This window comes from Astyanax mexicanus, chromosome 2 (assembly GCF_023375975.1).
Source record: "Astyanax mexicanus isolate ESR-SI-001 chromosome 2, AstMex3_surface, whole genome shotgun sequence".
Lineage (NCBI taxonomy): Eukaryota > Metazoa > Chordata > Actinopteri > Characiformes > Acestrorhamphidae > Astyanax > Astyanax mexicanus.
Genome location: NC_064409.1, coordinates 44,325,024 through 44,339,164, shown reverse-complemented (window position 1 = coordinate 44,339,164; position 14,141 = coordinate 44,325,024). Strand labels below are relative to the sequence as shown.

Genomic DNA, 14,141 nt, shown 5'->3' with positions numbered 1-14,141 from the left:
GTATAAACCGGCGATAATCTACAGTTACAGCAGACGCTGCTGTAAACATCTGTTCTTTTTCTTCTTCTATTGTTTAATGAGTGACAATATCCATCCTCTAATAAACCTGTTGGTCCTCAAACTTTCACATTGGTTATTTAGGTCCGAAATAAACCGACCATGTCAGGCACAAACAAGCTAGATGTGAGCGCATTCTTAACAGGCTATCATTTCATGAAGAGTCCTGATTGATCTGCTTGAGGCCTTTATGTTTCACCAATTGGGAAAATTGTGAACTCTGCCAACTCAAAGGTGCCAAAGGCTGTCTGTCACCACAGCTTGAATCTCTGCTTTCAGTTTCCTCCAGCATCTTGTCATCTATTCTGAGCATAGAAGAGGTGACAACACACATACACACATGCAGACACACACAGACACAGACACACACCCACCCCAAAAGTGTTCAGCCCATTAAGGCAGGAAGCCGATCTGCTTCTCTCCAATATTCATTGGCACTATTGCAGCCTCTGTGGGGAGACGAGAGATGATAATTACAGTCTGTGCACGCATGCACGTGTGTGTGTGTCTGTGTGTTGTAGTGAGAGGCGCACACTTAAGAGAGAAGCCACTCTAAAGCTGAGGATAATGAGACCCTCCACTCTACTGAGTTCAAAGCATGCATGTGTGTCTGTGTGTGTGTGTGTGTGTGTGTGTGTGTGTCTCTGTGTGTGTGTGTGTGTGTTTCTGTGTGTGTGTGTGTGTGTGTGTGTGTGTGTGTGTGTCTCTGTGTGTGTGTTCTTTATGTCGTGTATCCTGGTCTTTCTGTAGCAGCAGAGGCTTTGACAGCACCTGCATTCCACTGATATTCATTAGCCTCCTGTCCCCTGGTTCCTGTAGAAATACCCTGTAGAGAGAAGACCCTCTCTATCTTTGTGTGCGCGCGCGTGTGTGTGTGCGCATGTTGCATGCAGGAGATAAGGGCAGTAATGATGACAAATGCTCACAGCTCGAGCTGACTGGATGATATTCATAAGAGTGAAGCAGCCCGGTCACACTAACAGCCCAACCTGAACCCGGAGAGGCTGGATGCAGCTTTATCCTCATTCTCATTGCTATGAGTCACTCAGAGCAGATTACTGAATTACTGAGAACTCACACACCCATTCCTCACTGAACAACAGCCCATTTCATATCATTCACCTCTCTCTCTCTCCTTCTCTCTCTCTTTCTCTCTCTCTATCATTCTCGCTGTATCTCTTTCTATCTATTGGTCTGACTCTCATGACAGCAATTCTCTCTGAAATACTGATGAAATTGATTACTAGCTCCAGTGAGGTGCGCACACACAGCCACACACAGCCACACACAGCCACACACAGCCACACACAGACACACACACAGAGACACACAGAGACACACACAGACACACACACAGAGACACACACAGAGACACACACAGAGACACACACAGAGACACACACAGAGACACACAGAGACACACACAGAGACACACACACACACACACTCTTACATTCCCTTAGGGCATCTCACGATACAATATCACGATACACTGTCCACAAAAAACTAAGATATATATAGGGGGACAAAGATATGATATATAGCGTAAGACAACTCTTTTCGACACTTTTCGACTTTTCGACACTATCATATCAGTTTAATAGAAGTTGACAACCACTATTATTCACAGCAGGTTTACCCTTTACACTTGATTAGCATCACTATGTGGCGTAATGAAGCAGTACCTTTAATCACTCATTTTGGTGGGCAAGTATTAATAAAATAATTGATATTTGACACGACAAATCAATACAATATGATACAATCAAAGCAATACGATACAGCAATATATTGTCCCAACCCTTAGAGATGTCCCAGCATCTTAGAGATGCTAAGATGCTTTAGTTAGATGTAATCCGGTTTTGTCTTGTATTGTATTGTATTGTTTTGAAAGCTAGTACTGTGTTTTGCTAAATTATATAAAAAATACTTTATGATCAAAGTCCACCGCAGTAGATACTTCAGAGTGCATTCACTTAAAAAAATTATACAAGTACATAGGCAATTTGATATGAAATAGCTAAAAATTAAGTAAGTGCGTGATGAAATCCTAATGATGAAAAAAGAAATAAAGGAACAAACTGAAATATCCTGGTAAAACAATACAAATGGGGCACATTAATTAACAGTGCTTAACCAGAAAATCTCATTTAATTATTTTTCGACACTAGTTGAGACATTATTAATCCTTATCATTAGACATTACTAATGCACAATGTTTCATTGAAAATTGTATAACATTAATGTAATTAATGTAATTTTCATAGCCAAATTTAATATCGAAATGTAGGTTAGCCTTCTACAGTTTTTGTTTTTGTGGTTTGTAAAACCAAACTTTGATTACTAGGGGTAAGTCATTTTGTATCTTACAAAAAAAACCTCCAAATTGTGATATTATGTTAGGGCCATCAAGGTACAACTTTCATCTAGCTGTTACTGAATTTTTCTTTTGCTACACTGTTCTCGTTTCCCATTAAATAAATTAAATGAATATTTTTCTTTAATCCTGGATATATGCGGGGTTATACATTATTAGTATCATCACATGCTGGATCATCGATTTCTGTTACAATCTGGTAAAAATCACAATTTGGGATGTGCCATATTATATTGTGAGATTATTTAGGGCCAGATTACTAAGCATTATTGATAACCAAACCATGTGTGAACTGAACTGTAAAAATTTTGTGTATCGTTACAGCCCTTCCCTCTCTCCCACCTGCTTTTTGGCTAATAACTGTGATGTAATTGTTTTTCACAATGCAGTAAAAGCTTTAGAACATTCTATTCATGGCTTGCTAGTCATTTAATGGACATTATATGGCATGGCACCGATGCAGCCGGCGAGACGAGAGTACCTTATAATTAGGCTACATCATAATGTACTGTAGGAGGTCATCCATCATGATGAGCACCTTGAGTTTGCTATCAATACATTACATCAATATATATTATGTATTTATAATGAATGCCTTTCACTCCTTGAACCTGACCCCAGCGCACTCCTTTCTGCTTAATGGGGAGTTTTTGAGACTGTGCTTAATGTACACTGAAGCCAAGTGGCCGTACCTCTTCCTGTCCTGTGAGGCGTGTTCCCTTTCAGCGCAGCAGGACGAGCTGGAGGAGGAAGACAGGAAGAGCGTTAGTGCCGTAATGTAAACCGTAGCGCATCCATTAGTAAGTTAATACAGTCTGCTTAATGCGTTTACACAGAAGCACGCAGAGCAAGAACAAAACACTCCTCACTTCACTTAATGACTCCAGGATGTTGCTATTGATTCTCTGCTCTGCGGCAGGCGTTCATCGGCAGACCCCTGAGCCAGGATTTACATGTAGAGTGAGTGGAACTTACCGAGCTGCTCCACAGCTTTTACTGGACGTAGATGTGGGTATAGTTTTTTTTATATTTTTTCTATACCGATATGATACTTTAAATTCTATACAGAAACCCAAATAATACTTGTTTTCAATACATTTTTCTAAATTGTAACCAAAAAAATAATAATAATTTCATTCTGTCTCATTTATACTGTCTCAATAAATGAGAGTAATTCTCATTCATATTTTCACCATGAGAGGCTGTGATCCTTTTGGATCTTGTTGAAACAAACAAACAATTAGCCTGATTGTGGTGCTTTATTAAGAACAAATACAACAGCATTACTTGTGCTTAAACTATATTTTTTTCCCTAAGCATACTGCTGGATGCAGTTCAGTTTTTAAAAAGTCCTTTTGAAGAAATATCAGAATTAGTTTGGCCAAATTAAATTATATTTATATTAGTGGTGTCAAAAACTTAAAAATCAATTAATTATAATTATTTATTATAATAATTCTGATAGTATTGTATTTTTATGAAAGAGACTGCAATAATAGTGTAGTGTGGTTTAGGCCTGGCAGACATGTACCTCTATAATAATATTGAGAGAGAGAGAGAGAGAGAGAGAGAGAGAGAGAGAGAGAGAAAGAAAGAAGAAAGGGGAGACAAAGAGAGCAAGGAAAAGAAAAAGGGAGATAGAGAGAAAGGGGGAAAGAGCAATAGAGAGTGAGAGAAAGGGGGAGAGAGAAAAATGGTGAAAAACAAGAGAAAGAAATAGAGAGAAAGGGGAGAGAAAGGGAAGAAAGGGGAGATGGAGAGAGAGAAAGAGAGAGAGAAAGAAAGGGGTAGAGAGAAAATTTGTGAGAAAAAGAGGGAGAGAGAGAAAAAGGAAGAGGAAGGAGCGTGAGAAACCACGAGACAAAGACAGAGCAGGTAAGAGAGCACCTCAGAGGCATCAGCACAGTGATGTTTTTGACAGTTTGAATGGAATGAAGTGTGGCTGAATCTTTAGAAGTAGAATCAGAATTTAGATCACCTCGACATGTCTAAATCTCTGTGCAGACTGTTCGTGTTTCTGTGAGTCGTGACACTGCTGGGTTTTTTTTTTCACCTTGCTGTGTGCGCTCTCTGTGCATTTGGCACGTTTATGTGCGTTTCATGCAAAATAGCAAAAATAAGCACAGATTATTTTTTTTTTGGTCTGCGTCTTTTTGGTAATGAATTTCAATACCCAGCCCTAATTGGACGTGTTGTTAAATGCACACCTTACTAAGGAGGGGACATGAGATTGGGCAGAAAAGCTATACAGCACTGGTGTTTCATACTGGTATGCCACACAGGTCATACTGGTAATGAGGTGCTTGGGGCAGCTCTCATTAAAACCTGTTAAAGCGGTCTGGGGTGGCAGCAGCACAGCATTCGTGTCTGGCTGTGTTTCAGACCACTAATGGCAAACCACCATATGAGGATTCAGTGCTCTCTCTCTTTCTCTCTCTCACTGTCGCACAACCTCCCTCCCCCTCTCCAAGAGAGCGGTCATGTTATTGTCTCTCCTAATAACATTTGGATAAACTCATCTTTCCTACATTACTGGGGATACGCCATCTGCCTGCTGCACTCCCTGTGGTTCACAGCACACACACTTACATGCCCACACAAACAATAAGGACAAAAATATTGGGACACTTTCTTCTGAAATCAAAAGCATCAAAAACAGAATTTTGCTGTTGTTAGAGCAAATGAGCTAAAAAAAAAATAAAACAATCAGTTTTTTTTATATAATTTATATAATCTACTTTTTCGCGGAAACATGTCCCCTTAAGGCTGGTTTATACTTCTGTTCCGAGTCAAGTCAGAATCTATGGCAAAGTCTGTGCGAGAGGACTTTTAATATATAAATGGCAAAATATTCTTTAACACAACTGTGTTTCTTAGCTAAACTGAACAACCTGCCGCAGGGTGGCTAAAAAAACAAAACTGAAATTATTTTAAAGTCAAATGATTGCAGGCGAAAAAGACTTGTGCTTAGCGCAGTTAGCAGGTAATGCTAATGCAGCTCCAGCAGTGCTAGCTGGGGTTAGCAGCAGGCTACAGATCAATAATACTCACCTCTGAATGGCAAAAAAGCTAACGCTTAGTGTGGTTAGAGGGTAATACTAATACTGCTCCAGCAATGCTAGCCAGAGTTAGCTGCAGATTAATGGCGGATAATATTCACCTAAGTGCGGTTAGTGGGTAATGCTAATGCTTCTACAGCAGTATACATATACATTAGGCGCACCGAATTATAAGGCACACTGATGATTTTTGGGGAAATTAAAGGATTTTAAGTGCGCCTTATAGTGCAGAAAATATGGTAAAAAGAATATGTTGGTACGGACGTTTATAAAGAGTCATTGGTTTGTACAGATAGTCACACAAGAGCATTCACCCTAAACTCTAACATTGCAAGTCAGGAGAAGTGTTCACAAAAAAATTGCCATTTAGATAGAATACATGAGGTCTGTCCTGCTGAATTCTGTGAAGCACAGCACTCCCGTTTCACAGTCATAGGAAGCTAAAAGAACGAGTGCTTGCGTGAGTGTGTGTATGTGTGTGTGCAAGACTGTGTATACTAATGAAGCTGGTAAGAGTCTAATATAAACTATGCTTGAAACCACCAACCGAGTTGCTATGGCAACCTCAAACAAACACATCCTCTCAAAATCGCTTTCATCTTTCCTAATTTCCACGAAAATTCAGCTCAACCCTGTTTCCCAGCACATGCCTCATCATCGTAACCTCACCTCTCACCACAGTCACGGACAGCAGTAATCATTGTCTGGTTCACAGACAGAACCCAGATCAGTGTTCAGTGTTCCAATGACCAACACGCCACACAAAATGATGGCTCATGCAGGCTCTTCTGGCAGCACAGGATGAAGCAGGACAAGTGGGCTTAAGCTGGAAAAAGCTGCTTTTCTGTTGTCTCTTCAGTCATTTTTGAGCAGTTATCACAAAGGCAGCCAATCAGTGTTAAAGAACAGTGTGACTCAGTAACTTCACAAACCACTTGAAAGCCTCCTCTTAAGAAACCCGGAAGCTGTAGGCTGGGCGTCTGACGGACAGACAAATCATTAGACTGACTTTACCAGACGAGACTTGCACACAGCTTTAGTTGTTTGACACCTACTTAAAACTGAATTTCACTTGTGTTGCATAATGTAAAGACTTTTTCAGCTCACTTGATATGTGTTTGAAACTCAACTGCAATCATTTCAGCCCTCTCAGCTTTGTGAAGAATTTATCAATTTTTTTTTAAGTACCACTTATAGGATCTGGCCAAATCAGATCATTATAAATTGACGTACCTAAAAATAATTATACTATACTCTTCTGTGGGCTCCAGCACCTACTGTATTTTTTGCACTATAAGGTGCACCGTATTATAAGGCACACTATCAATAAAAGTGTATTTTCTGGTGTATTTTCACACAAAAGGCATACTGGATTATAAAGCGCATTTAAAAGACACTATAGGGAACATCTAATTCAGCAGTGTGGTGGTGGTGTTTAGTAAAGCTAAGCTAAGTAAACAGAACTGTAATAAAAAAAAGAAATACTTTCTTTTGAAGTCAAACGAGTGCTGGATATTAATCTACACAGATCCCTCTCCTTTTAACTTTTACGTTTATTTAGGTGAGTAAAGTGTTTCCATTTATTTACAGTAAGCCTTGATTCCCAAAATTCCCAGAACTAAGGCTGTAGCATTAGCATTAGCGGCTAATCGTTGACAGTTCTTCCCATGTAGCTTGTTTTAACACAGTAAACCAGCAGGCTACAGTCCAAATGCTAATGCTGCTCCAGCAATGCTAGCTCGGGTTAGTAGCAGGCTACAGGTTGTGAACACTCACTTCTGAGTAGGGAAATAGCAGTTACCGGCTAATGCTAATGCTACTCTAGCCTAGGTACTGGAGAACTAAACTAAAACTTCTGTTCAGCAGAGTGGCTTTACTGCTCCGTACAACCTAACTGTTAAAATTTATGCATAAGGCGCACTGGATTAAAATGCACGCTTTTAACTGCGCCTTATACTGCAAAAAGTATGATAATTGTGCCCTCCATTTTAAAAACTGAGTTAAGAAAAACACAGCAGCAATCTGTGCACAGCTCTTAAGTCACTGCAGTTACTTATTCAACCGCTAGGCGGAAGTACAAAACTTGCACCTCACATATTTATAGAATGTGTAAAACAAACCTATCTAGAGTAGACCTAACGGAAAACCACTTACTGTATACCTTTTCTAGGGAGTACATCACTTCCAGAGCCCAGTACTGTAAGTATTCAAAACAAGTCCTAATGTAAAGCAGCAACAGTCGGAAAGCTAAAGTTTCAAATTCAACTATGCAATGAAGTGATGGATGAACAGCAATTTCACGCTGGGTTTTGCTGTAAGCTCCACAGTGCCAATTCTGTTCATCAAACATGTTTTAATAAACACAGGACCTTCTTTCTGTATTTACTCTTTGCTCCCGTCCCAGACAGGCCAGTCCAAGAAGCTCAAAAAATGGTCTTGCGTAGTTTGTTGTGATGCATTTGAATGCATTTGTATTTTTTCATATGTGAAAACAAACCAAACCAAGGGGAAATCAATCAGAGTTTACAAACTCGTTAACTGATTCGGTGTGAGAACCCCCTAAGGCAAAGTCGCTCTCCAGAGTCAAAGTAAACGTGCCTTACTTCTTTTTTTCCCCCTTACTGTTATGGAAGTCTCAGATCAACTCATCTTTCATCATTACACATCTTTCCACCGAATACCATTGATCAAAGAGAGTGTGAAAACACAGAGAGAGCGTAAACAAATTAACATCAAAGACTGATATTATTCATTCTTACAAACAATCTCCAATAGGACCTGAAAGAAGAAAGATAGTAGAAAGATGGATAGAGAGTAGGAGGAATACAAAAAAAACAAGATCACAGCTGTAAATGAGAGTGAGAGAAAGAGTGAAAGAAAAAAGAGCAAAAAAGATAACGATAGAGCAAAAGAGGGGGAGAGAAAGAGAGAGAGAGTGAGAATGCAAGATTGAAGATTTAACCCTAATGATAAAGGGTCTTGTGAATTATACATACAGGCCTTTCTCTCATTAAGCTGCTAATTATCTTGGTGTACAATAACTGTGAAGTGTAAATGAATTGACCTATCCGTGCTCCACATACATTAGCATTATTAGCACTGTTATAAAGCTGGAACAGCTTCACAGAACTGCTGTTAACCTGTGGCCACAATACACTTAATTTATTTACCTATTTTAAGTGTCTGTATAAAGTCACATTTTAAAAGGGTCCAGATCATGGAAACATGGAAAGTTTGAGTAGGATGTAAACACTAGTAAAGCTTTAAAATATATTGTTCAGTTCTATACAGTTCTATACATGGGGAAGAAGAAGCTCCAAAACGGTGCTTTATAACAGAGTTTAGAATTCATTGTTCAGGATGTCATCAAAACACCTCATTTACATATAAATGCCTATTCAGTATAAAGTAGTTTTGTCTTGCCAACTCACACTAAAGTAAAAAGAAGTGTTTCAGTTCAGACTGCTTTCAGAATAAAACACAATACCATGCAGCCAATAAGAGCAGAGCTCATTTACACGTCATGCACTGGTTACACTCACATAGCGGGTGTAAGCGGCCCAGCATTCGGTCTTTTTTTATTCAATCATTTGTGTTATCTGTGTTTATCAGTGTGAACAGCAAAAGAAGACACTGAGCCCACTTTCATAAACAGTACCAAAGTTTGATAAGTATCTGATTAATCTGAGTCTGATTAAAAATGTGAATTTTGTCTCTTTAACCTGTTGTATATCTTAAAGTATGTAGTAAAATGTAGTTTAAAAAAGGAAGGCTGGAATGTTTAAAGCTTAAATTGTGATTCGTAAACCTTTTCAGTACTTATTTACACACACAGTCATAAGTTGACCTGACTGAGATGGGAGTGGCTACTTGATCTACACACTGCTGTCATTTCCAAAAAAACATGAACATCAATCTTAGGGCTGCACAAAATATTGTTTTAGCATAGTCAATGCAATGCACACAAGTGCAATGATGACATTGCAGGGCATGCAATGTTTTGTGCATTGTCAAATTACTTCTTTTGTAATGCATATTGGCTGCTTGATTCAACAAAAATGTTACATTTTACAATTACATATTTTACATCAACTGCATCAACTGAACCAACACCAGCAGATGGAATGGCTCTCTAACTCCTCACTGATTGTGAAAACTTCGCACTAGACCTCAAGCAGCTTGGACTATGTCTCTCTCCACTCTTTCTCCAGACTTTGGTCCCTTTGATTTCCAAATGAAATGCAAAATGTACTGATGTTCAGTGATGGTTTGTAGAGTCATGTCATCTGCTGGTGTTGATCCACTGTGCCATATCAAGTCCAAAGTCTTGAGAGAATCTTGAGAAACTCTTTAAGCACTTTATGCTTCTCTTAGTTGATGTGGATTTCATTTTCTAGCAGGACCTGGCACATGGCCCACCCTGCCAAAAGTACCAATTGGTCTCATATAATATTCTAATATTCTATTTTTATGTGCTACACAATGACTCATTTATAGCTGAGTTTTTTGGTGTCACACAGGCATATTCTGTATTTAGGTGGTGTATGTTGTTTAACACATCAGGTTTGCGGAGTACTTAAAAGCTAAGAGGGATCTGTGTCATTTATGATACAACTAAATGCCTCCTTCAGCAAATTCTTACTTGAGAAAAGCAGTGAAACCTATTTCACAGGATCTAAAGTAATATTTACCCACATGCTGCTTCGTATGGGAATAATATAACCTGAGGTATAAGATGCTGAAATCTTGAGACTGTGTATTGAAATGGTATGAGCATTACATGTTATTTTCTAGTACTACATTAGTGCTACATTAGCATAGTGTCAAATACATGTTACTGTTGTTTCCATTTGGCCAAGTTTTGCTACAACACAGTTAGTTCACTTGAGGACACCCGTTTCTCACTGGAATAAATTGGATTGAAGATGGAGTTTGTCTGATCTTGATACAGTTACTGAAGAGCGCATCTGTGCGCAGAGCACCGATAGATTAACTGTCCTCAAACTCTCTTCTTCACTGGCTCAGGAGGAGGAGGGTCCTACAGTGGACCGAGCAGCAGCATCAGCACAATAGAGAGTCACTATTGAATAGCTGAGCAGCACAATTACCAACTTGTTCAGTCTTAAATCTAGACTCGGGGAGTTCGGATTCATGACCAGGAAGCAAATGAGCTTTGCTAATTTTTCTCTCTTGCCCTGGACTCAATAGATTCCTTTGGTGAATTAGAGATCAAAGCTGCTTTCCTCCGGGTCTGAATGAGAATGAGAACAGTACTTACACACACACACACACACACACACACACACACACACACACACACACACACACACACACACACACACACACACACACACACACACACACACACACACACACACACACACACACACACACACACACACACACACACACACACACACACACACACACACACACACACACACACACACACACACACACACACACAGAGGCATCCCTGCACAGTGAGCGGTGGCTTCCACACGTGAGTGTTACATAACCTGCCTCATCTTTCTCATAATATCCCCTTTGGAATTTTTCAATCCACTCTCCCTCTGTCTCCCTCCCTCTCTCTCTCTCCCTCTCTCTTGCTCTCATTCCGGGGTTGATTTATGAGTGCAAATTGGGCTGTAGGGAACAATAGAGGGGTTGGCAGGTAAGTCACTGGTCCAGCTGTCAAACTTCTGCATTATTTACAGGCCCAGTGTCATTTCTAGAGTTTTAACAGCTCTTTTGGGTTCTATCCTTTCTATCCTACAACTGTGTGAAAAAAGGAGGCCAAATGAGCTGTAATTTCATTGTAGAGACCTAAATGTAGCAGCGCTACAAGAGACTAATGCTGTGTGTAACTGGGACACACATGCACACAGCTGGCTAGGACAGAGCTGCATCTTCCATCAGTAAACATGCTATGAACTGGGCTGGAATGTATTATTTGAACTTCTGGTACGAGAAAAAAAAAACTGTTTTGCTATGCATAGTTTCTGTTTCTGTAAAACTTAATTTCCAAAGTGCTACACCGGCTGAACGTTCATCTGATCGTAGGCTAGGGTTTAAAATCTATCCTAAACCAAACACAGAGACTTAAAGTTGTCTTATATTTGACGCACGTTATCTGGCACAAAGATGGAGTTGTTTTGCTTCCAGAATGTACTTCCACATTTTGGAAACTTGCACACTTCATTGAAAACAGACATTAAACTGCTTTTCCAGGGGTATTTCTCTACACTGCCACCTGTTGTTTTGGAGAATATTAAAAAACAGAAGCATCTGGTATCAGCTCCATACTTTGAATTCGGTACCAATACCCAAACGATAGTTACCTTTTTCAAAATTGCAACCAAAAAAATATAAGCAAAGCTAAAGAAAAATAATTATTCTAACAAAACGTATTTATTTAACAGCCAACATGAGTAATCTTATTCTCATACGGTCACCATGAGAAACTACCATACTTTTGGATCTTTACCTTAACTGCTTAAACTACAAATATTTTCCCTAAGCATATTACTGGATGCATTTCAGTTTTAACAGTTGTTTTTTAAAGAAATCTCAGCAAAATTCTGTTTTATTGTGAGAGGACAGCAATAATAGTGTAGTGTGGTTTAGGTCTGACAGACTTCATTATTTTACTGTATTATAATATCTCAGGGTAGAGTGAGCAGGGACAGAACAAGAGAAAGAGAGAGAGCGCAAGCAAGTGGTACACAACGCAAACAAACGTAAGAGACAAGACAGCATGAATTTGCGAGAAAGAGACAGATCAAGCATGTAAAGTTAGCATTTGCACAGAAATGTTTAAACTGGCTAATAAATAAGACAATAATACAATTTATTTAAGATTTCATCCTACTACCTACATGCCAGTTTGTCCTTCTCAGTTTCAAGGAACTAAAGCCAATCTGAATGAAAATGTTAATTTGTGTATTTGATCACAAGTTTACAAGTCACAAGTTGTTGAATGACCTTGAAATCTAACAATTAAACTTGTAGGGATATGTGCCTGTAGAGAGTTGCAGAGTACAATTAAACTGGTCCATGATCAGACTCTCATTCAGCTGGTGCAACAGTGGCACCCAAACACGACTCCTGGATGGAGCCTTCAGCCGATCAATCTTCCAAACCCATCTCTTCATCTGATCCAAAATCTCAGCACCCTGCACCCTCTCTGTGTGTCACACACTGACACACAGACATCAGATCTGCCCTCGAGATGAGCTGCACTTTCCATTTTGCAGAGGATCTTCGGTGCAGGCACTGATCCCGTTGCTAGGAAACGAGCTCTAACAGGAAAAGAGGTGTGTGTGTGTGTGTATGCGCAAGTATGGAGAACCGAAAGAAATGGAGAGAACTGATAACAAGAGAGCATCAAAAAAAAAAAAGAAAACCTGACTCATTTTCCAAGAAACAACCCTGAAGCCAGAATCAGATAGAGAAATATGAAAGCTGCTTCCTCCAATCTTACAACAATAAGTTGCAGAAAAAATAAAAGAGAGAGTAAGAGAGTGTAAGAGAGAGAAAGTGAGAGCACAGCCCTTGAATCCTATCTTCACACTCCAATCAGTAGGTGTCAGAAATCTCTAGAGAATCAGCCAGACAGACTGGAGTTGACTCTGTGTGTGTGTGTGTGTCTGTCTGTGTTTCTGAGAGGTGGCCACTCATCTGATCTCTCTCTCTCTCTCCATTTCTCTCTCGTTCTTTTCCTGCATCACGGAGCACAGCTGCAACAACAGGCTCGTGAGGCTACACTGGTCAGGCAGTGGGAGCAGCAACATGGCTGTATTAATAGTACCTGACTGCAGTGCTGTCTGTGATCCAGATCACTGTTAGCAGCTTTAAAATCATCAAGATGCACCACTGACCCATATTCGTTACAGAAAAGTCTGTATCTATGCCAGAATCTGCACTCTGTATCTTTAGTGTAAGTAATATTTGTTTAAATTCTGTAATATAACTCCACTTTCTGAGAGCTCATGAGCAAGGAATATCAACATAATTAGAGCTGGGAATCGAAATTTCCAACAAAAAAAGGAACCGACTGAAATGTCTCGGTACTACAGAGTACCGAAAGGTCTAAAAACATTTGGTGCCTGTTTTCAAAACTTTGCATGAAATGTGCCAAAGTGAGGAATGCTGTCTCCCCCCTCACTCTCTCCACTGATATTATAATACTGTTAAAAAACTCTAGTCTGTCTGACCACACTACACTATTATTACTGCCCCACTCTCAAAAATACAGAGAACTAGCAGCATTAAATAAAAGAAACTCATGATTACAAATCATTTTTCAGTGATTGAGACCACTAATATAAGTTAATTAAATTTAGTCAATGTAATGCTGATACATTTTGAAAGGAACTTCTAAAACTGAAATGCATAAAGCAATATGCATAGAAAAAATATATGTTACATTTTGGTTGCAATTTAGAAAAAATTAAAAGTAAAAAAAAAAGTATCAGTACCGAATTCAAAGCAACGTGTCAGTACCGGGATCAAAAATCCTTTAATTATACCCAGCCCTACCAATAATCGCTTAAAGCTATTTTAAATGAGAGGTTTAGAAAACATGAAGCTTACTGCACAGGTTAGAGAAGAACTGTGTCATGGGATACAATTTGACCTTACAAAAA

The 14,141-nt window shown here is 39.3% G+C and overlaps 1 protein-coding gene across 5 annotated transcripts in view; it reads right to left on the bottom strand.

Moving 5' to 3' along the window:
* The window catches only part of peak1 (pseudopodium-enriched atypical kinase 1), a 154,903-nt gene that overhangs the window by 89,389 nt on the left and 51,373 nt on the right, over nucleotides 1–14,141 (bottom strand). For all 5 annotated transcript variants that reach the window (XM_049474338.1, XM_022671638.2, XM_049474340.1 and 2 more), the window contains one exon: nucleotides 3,127–3,174. The gene's annotated coding sequence lies outside the window, so the exon portion shown is untranslated. The remainder of the gene's footprint in view (nucleotides 1–3,126; nucleotides 3,175–14,141) is intronic.